At 36.9% G+C, this 14,007-nt stretch overlaps 1 non-coding gene across 1 annotated transcript; it reads left to right on the top strand.

Moving 5' to 3' along the window:
- Positions 1-11,172: 11,172 nt before the first annotated feature.
- Positions 11,173-11,278, top strand: LOC132620589 (small nucleolar RNA R71). The gene has a single exon (XR_009575033.1). It is a non-coding gene; the product is annotated as a small nucleolar RNA R71 (small nucleolar RNA).
- The last annotated feature ends 2,729 nt before the right edge of the window (positions 11,279-14,007 follow it).

The raw sequence follows: 14,007 nt of genomic DNA, 5'->3' as shown, positions 1-14,007 counted from the left end.
TCATTATTCAAGTTGTTTTAAGTCATCTGCTATAGGCTTCAACATTATATTTCCTACAACCCCAAAAATCAAAAGTGTGGACAATTTTTCTCCACTCATGCATGTTATTGTAATTGACTTTTAGTTGCTCAACACTTCATGTTGGCTGCCCTTCTGATTGGGAAAAAGCTAGATTCATTAACATGCTAGAATGCAGTAGATCTCGTAAAGTTACTGACATACTCACACAACCAACCAGTTAAAAAAAAAAAATACAACATAAAGCCACAATAAAAGTATAGATCACGTGCAAAGATATATGACGTGGCTGATTTTTTTAATTTTATTTTAGCTTATATATTGATGACAGAAATGAAGAACATTGACAAAGAAATTGAAGAAAGGAAGAACGTATATTCATCGTATACATCGAATGAAGGAGAAAAGCAAACGATGGCTAAAATGAGGAACTAATGAGGGTTGGAGGGAAAATAGGGTTGCTATTGAAGTTTTGGGCTGATTTGGAATTTCCAAAAGAAGCTGATATTGAGTACAGAAATATATAACGCTTTTTAAATTGCAATTATAACTACTTCTTGAAAAAATGACCAAATTCAAAATCCAATTAAGGCGAATTAGCTATTTTATTAATGAATTAAGCTTCTTGATCTAATAAAATAAAATATTTGTAAATACACTAATTATAGTAATTAAGCCATAAGTGACTTTAAATTGACAATTTGAGGTAGATACCAAATTAAACACTTATTTGAACATAATTAATATTTAAAAAATGTATAATATATATATTATAATTTTTGCCAAATGAAATGACAAAATAACACCAAAACTAGTTAAGAAAATATTTTTGACTTTTAGAAATACGTATTTCACTTTGTTTGAAATTCAAGAAGCTTGACTAGTTAATTTAAAATGTGAAGGGCCAAAATTGGGTGTCAACAAATGGTTCTGTTTCAACTAGGCCTTGTTACAAGAAGATCACCTAATCTACGCAGCCCACCTTCTAGGAAGGGTACTGTTTCAACTAGGCATCTAAGTAGCTAATTATAAATACTAAAACTTCTACGGTTGTATATTGAGTTTTTCTAGTTTTCGTATCGCCTCCGTTGGACTAATTTCTAGAATTGGCATTGTTCCTTGAATTCCATGCTGTCATCCCTATTAGTGTTGATTATCTCATCATATTCTTCTTCTTTCTCACGGCTTAATTTTGGTAGCCCACGATTTCTCTTTATGCGTTGATCCAATCTCTGAATAAGACTGAAATCTCTAAACTGTCTTCTGCTAATGAATGTCGATGGTCTCCGAGTTGAAATCTTGCCGAGCTAAAAGCTGCCTCTGAAGCTACTGATGATGCTTGAATAGCTAGTATATCTCGAGCCAATTTTGATAGTAATGGAAATGACTTGCCACGCTCCCTCCACCATGCTAAAAGGTCGTCATTGTCATCATCGTTCGTAATAGATTCAAATCCCTGATTAAGATAAGCATCAACATCACTTTCATTTTGAGTATTACCATTACCAATGTATGTCTGATCCATTTCCGAATCAAATTTTTCTATTCTAGGCCTTTTTTTTGGCGAATGACGTTCAACTTCATTTCTTTCCAAAGATTTATACCTATCATACATTAGTTTAAGAGCAGGATATATGCTAGCTTTACAATGTTCACAATTTGGACTTTCTTTTGTTTCATTAATAGCTAAATTTAAATAAAGTTTATCAACAAGTCCCTTAGAACCTCTTAATTTTAAAGACGGGTCAAGAACACACAAGTAATTAAATAAAGTTGGGGAATAGGAAAAAAATACTTTTTAAAATTTCACAATCATTCCATCAACTACTTCCTCATATTGTTTTAATTCCTTAGACTTTACAAATATTTTTGTAATTCTACAAATATAAAATAACATTTGTGCAATAGAACGATAATATATATCGGAAAATTGCTATGTTGCAAGATAATTTTTTCTAAAAAAACAGTAAGCTCTAAAATATCATTCCAATCTTGTTCTCCTATTTGATCAACGGGATCATAATAATGTGCATTAAATGCCATTTGAAGGGGGATTCGATATTCATGAGCAACTAAAAATATTTCATATGTGGAATTTTACCTAGTACAAACTTCTTTTGGAACTTTTCTAATTGGCATTTCATTTCTTTCACAATATTTTTTAAAATCATTAATTCTACTAGCCTTATGAGTGGAAAAAACCTATTTACAAGCATATTGTATTTTTTCACAATTATCGCTAAATAAATCAAGACCATCTTTTACAACTAAATTAAAAATATGGTATGCACATCTAGTATAAAAAATATCAGCATTAATTGGGCAAATTCTAACAGACAACAACACACTTAGTCATGGAAGAAGCATTATCAAATGTGACAGTTAAAACTTTGTCAAGAAGACCATATAACTTCAAAGTATCTTGAACATTAGAACTTATATAAGAACCTATTTTTTTTCTCATCAACATATTTATAACCAAGTATACCTTTTTGCAAATTCCGATTATGATCAATCCAATTACCGTAACACAAATAATCATTGTCATTAACACTATGGCCTATTCCAGAAGTGACAAACACTTTAGTATCTAAGTGATAAAGCACACAACACATATACTGACAATAATCACTCAAAAATTTAAAAACATCTGATCTAACAGTGGATCTAAGAATTTCTTGAAAAGCAGGGTTATACATAGCTTTAATATAATGCACAAAACCGGGGTTAGAAGGAAAATTAAAAGGTAAGCAACAGACCGCGATCATTTTAGCTAGTTCTTCATGATCTCTATCTTTATTGTAAGGAATTTTTGTGACAGCGTCAGTGGGGTTAGAAGGATTTAAAGTTTGTTGGACCAAATTTGTATTAGAACCCCCAGCAGATCCTTCAGGAGCGCAACTAGTAGCGACGTCACTAGGATCCGAGTCAAGGCTGACTTCCATTCGAGCTAATTGGTATGGTATTCCAATACATTTTAACAAATGTCTCCCTAAACCACCGTCCCACCCGACCCTATGGATCCATGTTTATGTACGCCTTTACATTTCGTACAAATGATAGTTTCTTTTATCTTTACTAAGAGTCATGAATCTCCATTTAATACTAGTTCTGGGATGTTGCACCTTAGGCTTACCCCGAGTAGGAGGTTTAGGGGGAAGACTAGCTCCAGACTGAAATGGAGTCTGAGTTGGAGCTTCAGTAACGGTGTTGACACCTAATTTTTGACCTCCAGTATTTTATTTTAATTATCCAGGGTTCTTGAATCGCAAATGGAGTGAAATATATATATATTTTATAAATCAAATTGACTTCGCAAAATTATTCTGATAATATTTTGCCATTTCCTTGGGCAAAATAATTTCAAATGTGTGTCATACGTCATTTGAGAATAATTTACATTTTTTAACTATTTATACAAATCATTTGCTAAATTAAATCAGAAAACAATTATCCAATTAATTGTGAAAATTATTGAAGATTCAAGGAGCAAGTATTTTACTCCATTCAATTCAAGAAACTTGATTAATTAAATAAATAATTATTTTACCTCTCAATTTTTTAATCTCCGCATAATCAATTTGCATTTTTGCAATTTCTAGATTAATCGTAATTAATTAAATGTTTAATTGTGGTTACATTTATAAATTGCTCATTATGTGATTAATTGCGGTTCCAATTGAAATAATCAATTGTTAGTCAAATATGACTATAATTGAAATAACCAATTTCATGGTTTAAAGTCAAGTGAGGTCTTGATTGCAAGTTTAAGTCCTTTACATAATTAGCCATGTCTACTAATTTGATTAATTGGTTAATTAATTGTGTTGGCCATAATTGAGGGGTTTAAATCAATTAACTTTCTTAAATTTGGCCATTTATTAAAACAACATTGTGCCCTTTCCATATACACAGATATACCTGTATATCGTGTATATGTGTGTATATACAAAAGGGCCCCCTTTCTTTTTCTTTTAATTCTGGCCGAGCCCAGTCCATTAAGGACTGACCCGGCCCAATTTCAGCTTGAAAGCCACCAAACAGACCCTTAAGTCTTCATTTTGCCATTTTTGGCAAAAGGGTTGAGAAATCCTAATGCCGCCTCACCGCCCCATCTCTCTCTCTCTCTCCTCGTCACAACGCCGAGAATGGAAGGGTTTTCACGCGCTTTGCTTTATTACAGGCCTTGTATGGCCAATTTAGGCAAAACATTAATTGAAGCACCTTCTCTCCACCATGGTGCAACCAAACACGGCAAAACAACCCTCTGCAAAATCAACGGTCAAATGACTGAAAACCTTTAATTTTTTTTTTTGTTGTATGTGATTTTGAATACTCAAATCCCATTGGTTCATGAAGAACTGAATGGATTGATCGACTTTGGGTCAAATCTGACCCTTTATATATTTATCTATCTGAATCCAAGCTGTTGAATGTGGTTTTGAAAGAGCAATTCTCAGAATTTTCCTAGTCCCACAACGAATTTCGATTAGGGTTTTGAGATTTTGGGATTCTATATAAAGAACCCCCAATTCACAATTTAACAGACACCGAATATATCACACATATTCAAAAACACTCGAATTACTTAGGGTTTAGCAAATTGTTGAAACCCTTAACTATTTGAGTGAGTTAAGTTTTAAAATTTTCTTTTCCGTTTGTGTTCGTGGCTGAGCTCTGGGTGGAGAAGCAAAAGGATCTTCAAAATCCATTCTCGACATTTGGCTGCACAAAACAAAGGTATTTTACTTTCCTTTTGTTATTTTTTAGTAATTATTTAAGTGTTTATGTGGTCTGTTCTAGTTTGTTTTGGTTAACTATGTATTAGTTTAGGTCTTTAATTGCTTAATTGTGTTCTATGTGTTTGATTTAGCTTAATCATGCTTAGTATACAGATTAGTTGGTCTATGAATTTATGTACTTAGGCATTATCATTTGTGTACTGATACTGTCTAGTTTTAGTCTATTTTAAGTTAATACTCCCTCTGTCCAAAAAAGATTGCCCTATTTTCCTTTTTAGTCTATCCCAAAAATATTGTTACCTTTTTATATTTAGAAACAATTTAACTTTATGAGATGATTTACAGCCATACAAATATCTAAGGCTTGTTTTGGACCACACATTTCAAAAGTCTTCCTTTATTTCTTAAACTTTGGGCCAAGTCAAAGGAGGACAATTTTTTTGGGACGGAGGGAGTATGTCTTTAGCTTAGACTGACTTTAACTCCTGAAGCATGTTAATACCTATGTTAGCTATAGTGTAGGTCAGCTTTAATTAGTTAACATAACCAACTAGTTAATCTTGGTGATCTTTTAAGCATGATGTATTATTTAGCCCTGTTCAGTTTAGTTTTTAAAAAAATCCTTGTTTGGTTTGAGATTAGTCTTAAAAGTTGTAGGGATCTTAGTAGCTCAGTTGGTTGGCTACCTGAACTTTCACCTTGTTGGTGACGGTTCGAATCCCGACATTATAATCGTCTTTCTCATTTTCCCTTCCCCTATCCCTTTATGTAATAAAAATAATTTTTTTTAAAAGGCTTAAAAGTTCTGTTAGTTGATAAATGAGTGAAGCATGTTTAGCTTGTTGTTAGATATATGTATTAATTTGGAGTAGATTAGTTATACTTTTTTGCATGTGGTTTGTGAGATTGACACACCATCAGCCTATTAATCATGGAAGGCGATGTATGAGCATGTTTTTGACTATGTTAAGATTATGTATACTCATGTGTTAGTTTAAAATGAGATCTAGGGGGTCTAGACTTAATTTAAAGTCATGTTAAATGCTCTTATGTGTTATTTGGATAAAATGCTTAAGGAGGTTATCAGTTAGTCTAATAAGAGTGTTCTAAGTTTGGACTTTGAGGTTGTTGACATGAGAACTTAATATAAATGATAAATTGTGTTAAGTATGCTATATTAAGTTGGTTCTTTAGGTTGGGATGTGATTATAACCTTTTTAAACCTGTTAAATACCTCTATCTGTTAAAAGGATGCTCAATACTGAATATCACTGCTTTGTTTGAGTCTACTTTAAGTCTGCAAGTTTGCTTTATTACTCTTAATGGCATCTATCATGTGTCAATAGCATTATAGGCTTATATCTGAGAAATGGTAATGAAGTCCAGACCGTCGGGGCGGTCTAGGCAAAACTCACTTGGTCGCAACAGCGGTGCTGCTGGGACGGCACTGGTGCCGCTCTAGCGGACACCAGGTACCAAAATCCCAAAAGTTTTCTAAGTCTTAACCGAAATCCCGAACCACTCCCGAGGCCATCTACTCATAAACCACATACACAAACCCACATAAAAACATGCTACGAAAACACTCGTAGCCTCGGAATTCCCAACGGAGGTCTTGTTGACAGAGTCAACCCCCGATACCTCAATTCCAACTTCCCAACCCAAGTCCCAAAATGCATCTGAGTGGATTGGGAACCGAACTAGATATACACACAAGTTCCAAACGACCATCTATACCTCTCGGAATTGACGAATTTTCGAAAAAGATCAATTTACCCAAAAGTCAACTTTAAGTCAACCCTTTTTCGCTTTACACCCAAGTTTCACAAAAAGTAGCCCAAATCAAATCTAAACACCTCGAGAAGCATGTCAACGGTCCCCTCGGGTCAAAAGGGAGCTAACCAAGCTCGGGAAAGGGTCAAAAGAGTCGGAAAGACAATAACGACCAAACGAGTCGTTACACTGGTAAACTTTGAATTTTATAAATCTTCTAAGTATAAAAAATTTGGAAATTACTGACGTGTGCAATTCAAATGGGCTTTTGAGATTGAGAATTAAACTATTTTGGGCCACAAACCCATTTAAAAAGAACCAGAAAATGGGCCACTTTCCCCTTCGAGTTTTCAAATGATTTGGACTGAAAACATTGTCAAGTTTTGTAAAGGACTTGGACTAATTTTGGACACTTTCTCAACTAATTTTTGACTCACAAATTTGGGCCAAAAGCCCAAACCTTAAGGCAATAAAACAAAGAGAAATATACTTTAACCTTAATTTGGGATTAAGTTGGCTTTGGAGTAGGGAATGTTTGAATATTTGAGCTTCAATGGACTAAGAAATAAATAACTAACCCTTTTTTTAAACTTATATCTATCAAAACCTATACCATTATTATAGAGGAGATACACTATGTTTATTTTCTATATACAATAAAACTTACAAGGACTAAAATCATATCACTGCGACCAAGTTAGTAGCAACTCTAATTGGGAGAAGTGTGTTTTGGTCTGGAAATGAAGTGGTTTGAACCCATTATAAATATTTTAAAACCAAATCATTTTCCAAAGGACATTGTGCCAAAAAGTGGAATTTATGATTAGCATGAAAAGTTTTGCAAGAAAGAAATATTTCAGCAAATAATCACATTAATCACACATTGAAGCTCGTAGGTCAACCGTATTCTGCGGATCCTTAATAGTAGGGAGATTAAAAACCTTCCCTAGGAGATCACGAGAACCCTTACCTCGAACTATGGTTTAAAAGGATTTCTCTCTTGTTTGACAAACCCTTTTTACTTGGTTTTCCTAATTTCCGCTATAAAATTAGTTGGAGACTCAAAAAACATAAAATTCAAATAGAGTCCAAGAGTTCTTAGTAGCTTTTATGCACCCACGTTGTCACGACCCAATTAGCCGTGAGTGGCACCCACACTAATTCCCCTAGTGGGCGAACCATCCCCTTAATCAATTACTTAATCATCTTAACAATCATAAATCAATAACAAGAATTAAATCTTAAATCTTGTCTAATCATTCTATAAATAAATAAACTGCGAAAATCCTAACTATTACAACTCCAAAGATCCGAAAGTCAATGTACAAGGACTCTAAAACACAACTATCTAAAGAATGCACAACTGTATGAAATAATCATAAATGTTTGAAATGAAATAGACATCCAAAATAAGAAAGATCTTCACGTGGCATGGCATGGATAGGAGTTCACCCTCGGATCTGATCAGGAACTAGCCTCATGCTAAATATGAGGTTTGGATGAAGTCTCTGGCACACAATCGACACTCAAATAAAAAGTGCAGCAAGGTAGTATCAGTGCAAACACTATGTACCGGTAGATATCATAGGCCGACCAAGATTAGTATCATGCATACGTTCATAAAATTAATAAGATAGGTGATGTGCCGCGGATTTGTGGCACATTCGACGCCTTTTTACTATGAAATTTGGTTGTTTTAAAGTAAGTCTAGTTCTTGTTAATATGTTTTGTTGTGTTATAGGAAAACAATGGCACAAAAGCAAAAAGCAAAGAACAAAGGAAAAATTGGCCAGAAATGAAGAATCGATGTTCCGTCGATTAGCTGACGGACCGTCCTTCGAAGCGTTGATAAGATCAATTTTCTAGTGATGATATTAGTTGAAGACGACAAAGGACGGAGACATCGACGAAGTGTCAAACTGATCGACGCTTCGTCGTTTGTGTCGTCAATCAGGATCTGTCAACAAAAAGAGAGAAAGAAGGAATACTCGACGGAGCGTCGAACTGGTCGACGACACCGTCGAATGGAACACATTGCTGAAGATACAAAGGACGAAGGAATCGACAGATCGTCAAACGATCGACGGTCCATCGATCTTGCTATCTGGGGCAATTTTGTCAGTCGTTGCTGTGCTTTTTTTGGAGCCTATTTAAAGAACATTTTAGGTTTTTTTTAGCAGCCAATTTTATTTTTAACCACGTGAACAAAGTTCCATTGGTGGGTGAGCATTGAATACTCCACCTTTGGAGCTTAGTGAAGACAACAAGATTCCATTTTTCATCATCTTTATCACACTTTGTAAGCTTTATGTCTCATTTATTGCTTACTACTTTTGAGATCATCATGTGTGAGTAGTTTCTTTAATCAAAGTTGTGGACCCAAATGATGGGTGTTATGTAATGGGTGTCTAACATTGTATATATATATAATGGGTTGTGATGTGTTTTATTATTTCTCGCATTCATTGTTCGTTAGTGGTTGCAAACACTTGCTCATGCACAAACCCTAGTTTATTTAGAAAGATGAATTAGGGTGTGATTTGAAATAATATAACAAGGACTCGGGGCGCTAACACTCGTTTAATGAACTCTCTTAGGGATAAGATGAGTTCTACTTGGCATATTTAATCGATCTTATTTACAACTTTTCTAAATTTGGGAAAATCATGAAAAGAAATACTTTCTAACTATTGGAAAATATTAGAAAGTGCATTAGAGATTAAGTGCATACAAAACCCCGTCTACCACATCGAAATTAAGTGCATTAGAGATTTGTTTCATCAAAGTGATCCTCCTCTAACTTATGATCCACCGCCTCGTCTACCACGTCGAAAGAATCAATGACCGAAATGCTCTCATAAGCACTAGGCAATTTTAACCCCTTGCTAGCTTGGAAACTTACCTCTTCATCATTGACCCGAAATTTTATTTCATTCTTTTTCGAGTCCATTAGAGCTCTCCCGGTGGCAAGAAATGGCCTTCCCAAGATAATTGAGACTTCTTTGTCAACCGCACAATCAAGGATGACAAAATCTGTCGGCAATAAGAATTCCCCCACTCTAACAAGGACGTCATCAAGAACTCCTGCCGGTCTTTTGATGGTTCTATCAGCCATTTGGAGACGCATGCTCGTTGGTCTAGGTGTTTCCAAACCGGATTGCTTATAGATGGCTAGTGGCATCAAATTAATACTAGCCCCATTGTCACATAAAGCTCGAGCAAAATCATGATAACCGATGGTGCAAGGGATAGTGAAAGCCCCGAGATCTCCCTTCTTCTAAACCTTTGATGATGAAATAATAGCGCCCACACGGTGGGTGACTCCCACCGTATCATGCTTGATTGGTCTTTTCTTCGTCAACAAATCTTTCAAGTATTTAGCAAATCTCGGCATTTCTTGGAATGCATCAAGAAATGGGATATTCATTGACAACCCTTTCAATTGGTCGTAGAAGCATTGACACTTGGCATCCTCCGTTATTTTCATCAATCTTTGTGGGAATGGGGGAGGAGATTTATATATTTGAGTCAAGGGTTTAATCGCCCCCGTGACCTTGCTCTTTTGGGTGCTACCACCGGTAGCTTTTTCAACACTTGGCTCCTCGTTATCCTTGAGAACACTAAGGTGTGCCTCCTTCTCTTTCTCAACAATAATAGGCACGTCAATTGGTGCCTCCAGTTCTTCTTCAATTTCTTCCTCAATAACCTCATCAACAATCGGCTCGACAATGATAGGTTCAACCACTCTCTGATTCACCGCATTAAGGATCTTTCCACTTCTAGTAGAAATAGCTTTGCATGAGGCAATGTGATCACCTCCACTACCCCTTGGGTTCAGAATTGTGTCGCTAGGAAGGCCCCCTCTTTGTGGTGGATGTTGCTCACGAGAAAGATGTCGCATTTGTGACTCAAGTTTGTGAATCAAAGCGAAGTGAGAGCCTACCACTTTGGTCAAATTTTCCATCTTCTTGTCACTCTTATATTGGTTGTCCAATATCTTTTCAAGCATAGATTCCATTCGAGAGGTCCCTTGATCATTCGAAGGACCCTCTCGCCAATTTTGAGAGTTAGAAGAACGACCCTTTGGTGGGACATAGGCATTGGAATTCCGATTACCATAATTGTTGTTGTTGTAATCCCTCCTGTCCGAACCACCATATTCATTTCGGCCATATTGATTGCTTTGTTGTTGAGGTCTCCATTGCTTTTGATAACCCCCTTGAGAGTGATCGATATAATTAGCATCCTCACATTGTGGCTGCCCCTCTAGATAAGTTTCCTCCGAGACTTGGTACATTCCGGGACATGAGATGGCATCTCTTCGACAACATTCACACTTTTAGCTTCTTTCTCCACAAGCCTCTTTGACGGCAAATCCACGGTGGTTTGCAATTGAGCAAAAGCATGATCTCGCTCATGATTTTCTTTGTCCACCGCGGCAACAGAGGGACTACCATATGACAAGATTTCACTATCACTTGAGTGCCAAGCTTGATTGTGGGTGGTGAGCTTATCGAGCAACCTGGTGATGCTAACAAATGATTTGTCCATGAAGCATCCCCCAGCTGCAGTGTTGACAACAATTTGATTCATTGTATCTAATCCCTTGTAGAACTTCTCGGTGAGAATAGCATCCAGAAACTCATGAGTTGGATATTGAGCTAGATAGTACTTGAAACGCTCCCATGCCGAATATAATTGTTCCCCCGGAAGTTGTTTGAACTTAAAGATCTTATCCCGAAGTTCAGCCTTTTTGCTCGGTGGGAACCACTTCTTCAAAAATGTATTGGCTAACTCGCTCTAGGTGTGAATAGAATTGGTGGGGAGCTTTTCATACCATTCCCTTGCTTGGCCAGCCAAGGAATATTTAAAGACCCGTAACCGAAGTGTATCAACAGAAACAACACATTGGGATTGTTGAGCACACACATGCAAGAAGTTCTTCAAATGTCGGAGTGGATAATCCTCCGAAGAATTTCGGAAATAACCTTCTCGTTTCAGCAGTTGATAGATAGAACTATCAATTTTGAAAGTAGCATTTCCAGTCCTAGGAGGGACCACAGCAGAAGCATAATCAGCTTCATTGATGAATTCCGCAAATATATTCTCATCCTCATCCTCTTCTGGTGCAGGTGGATTCACTTGGAGTCCACCTTGGTTTTCTGGATTTCGATTCTGTCTTCCTGCCATGTTCACCTGGTTCACCACAACAGCAAACAAGGTGTGATGGAATAGAAAAGTTTTAAAGAAGAGTACACAACAATCAATAATTTTAAAACAGTATTCCCCGGCAACGGCGCCAAAATTTGATACGCTCAAATTACAACTATTAATGGCGTAAAGCGGACGTTGTCAAATATAGTAACCCAAAAAAGGTTGGGGTCGAATCCCACAGGGAATATGGAGAGAAAAGGGTACTAATTGTATGCGATACTAGTATTTAAAGGCTTTAATACTATTCCAAATAGTTTGAAAAGAGATTTGGTTTGTATTCGGTATTTTGAAGTATTTGGAATTTGTTTGGATTGGGAGAACCAAAGTTGTGTCCCCGCGGTGATTAGATGTTATGCTATGGGTATCAATATGATATATTTCTAATGGGTCGGGGTTCGTACTCTTATGAGCAGAAGAAGTTATCTCTTGATCTTGATAAAAGAACCACTCCTCCGGCTAAGCCTTCGATTATTGAGCCTCCAAAACTTGAGCTCAAGATACTTCCCTCTCATTTGAAGTATGCTTTTATTGGCCCAGATAATACTTTACCGGTTATTCTCTCATCTTTGTTAAATGAGGAACAAACTCAAAAGGTGTTTGAAGTGTTGCGGGCTTATCGAAGATCTATTGGGTGGACTATTGCGGATATTAGGGGGATTCCCTCCGGTATTTGTGAACATAGAATCGCACTTGAGGAGGATAGTTCATCAAGTGTAGAGCATCAAAGAAGGCTAAACCCTCCTATGCAAGAAGTGGTCAAGAAGGAGATAATCAAATGGTTGGATGCGGGTGTTGTTTACCCAATTGCAAATAGTCCATGGGTTAGTCTGGTGCAATGTGTGCCAAAGAAGGAGGGCATCACTGTTGTCCCTAATTCCAAGAATGAGTTGATTCCTATAAGGACAGTTACCGGATGGAGAGTGTGTATGGACTATTGAAAGCTCAACACCGCGACTTGTAAAGACCACTTCCCTATGCCTTTTATTGATCAAATGCTTGATCGGCTAGTCGGAAGAGCTTATTATTGCTTTTTGGATGGCTATACGGGGTACAAACAAATTAACATTGCATTAGAGGACCAGGATAAAACCACTTTCACTTGTCCTTATGGCACTTTTTCTTTCAGCCGCATGCCTTTTGGCTTGTGCAATGCCCTGGCTACTTTCCAACGGTGTATGATGTCTATTTTCTCGGATATGGTGGAAGATTTCTTGGAAGTCTTCATGGATGACTTTTCGGTTATTAGTGACTATTTTGACCAATGCCTTGCCAATCTCGGTAAGGTATTGAAGCGGTGTGAAGAAACCAACCTTGTACTTAATTGGAAGAAGTGTCATTTCATGGTGAAGGAATGGATTGTCCTTGGCCATAGGATTTCCGAGAAGGGTATTAAGGTAGAACAAGCAAAAGTTGATATTATAGCAAAGCTCCCTCCACCAATCTCTGTCAAAGGGGTTCATAGCTTTTTGGGACATGCCGGCTTCTATCGGCGGTTCATCAAAGATTTCTCCAAGATCGCAAACCCGATGTGTAAGCTTCTTGAAAAAGTAGCTAAGTTTGCATTTGATGAGAAGTGCCTTAAGGCATTTAATGAGTTGAAGGAAATGCTCACCTCTACTCCAATTATTGTATCTCCAGATTGGTCATTGCTATTTGAGCTCATATGTGATGCGAGCGGATTTGCTATTGGTGCGGTGCTTGGGAAAAGGCACAACAAAATCATGCACCCAATTTATTATGCTAGCAAGACCCTCAATGGAGCTCAAATGAATTATACTGTCACCGGGCAAGTGCTTCTAGCCATTGTCTACGCGTTTGAGAAGTTCCGGGCATATCTACTTGGATCCAAAGTGGTTGTTCATATGGATCATGCGGCCTTGAGATATTTGATGACAAAGAAAGATGAAAAGTCGTGGTTGATTCGATGGGTATTGTTGTTGCAAGAGTTTGACTTTGAGGTCAAAGATCGAAAAGGTTGTGAAAACCAAGTTGCGGATCATCTATCTAGACTTGAGGAAGCTGGGAGACCGAGTGGAAATCTTGAGTTAAATGATGTTTTCCCCTATGAGAGGCTCTTGGCTGTATCTTGTGAGGTTGCCCCTTAGTATGCAGATATCGCCAACTTCTTGGTAACGGGTCTTATCCCCGACGACATCAAGGCTTATCAAAAGAAGGAATTTTTTACAGATAGTCGTCAATACTATTAGGATGAGCCCTATTTATTCCGCACGTGTGCCGACAACATCATTCGGCGATGTGT

The sequence above is a fragment of the Lycium barbarum genome, chromosome 11 (assembly GCF_019175385.1).
Source record: "Lycium barbarum isolate Lr01 chromosome 11, ASM1917538v2, whole genome shotgun sequence".
Taxonomy (NCBI): domain Eukaryota; kingdom Viridiplantae; phylum Streptophyta; class Magnoliopsida; order Solanales; family Solanaceae; genus Lycium; species Lycium barbarum.
This window is presented reverse-complemented; position numbering and strand designations above follow the sequence as displayed.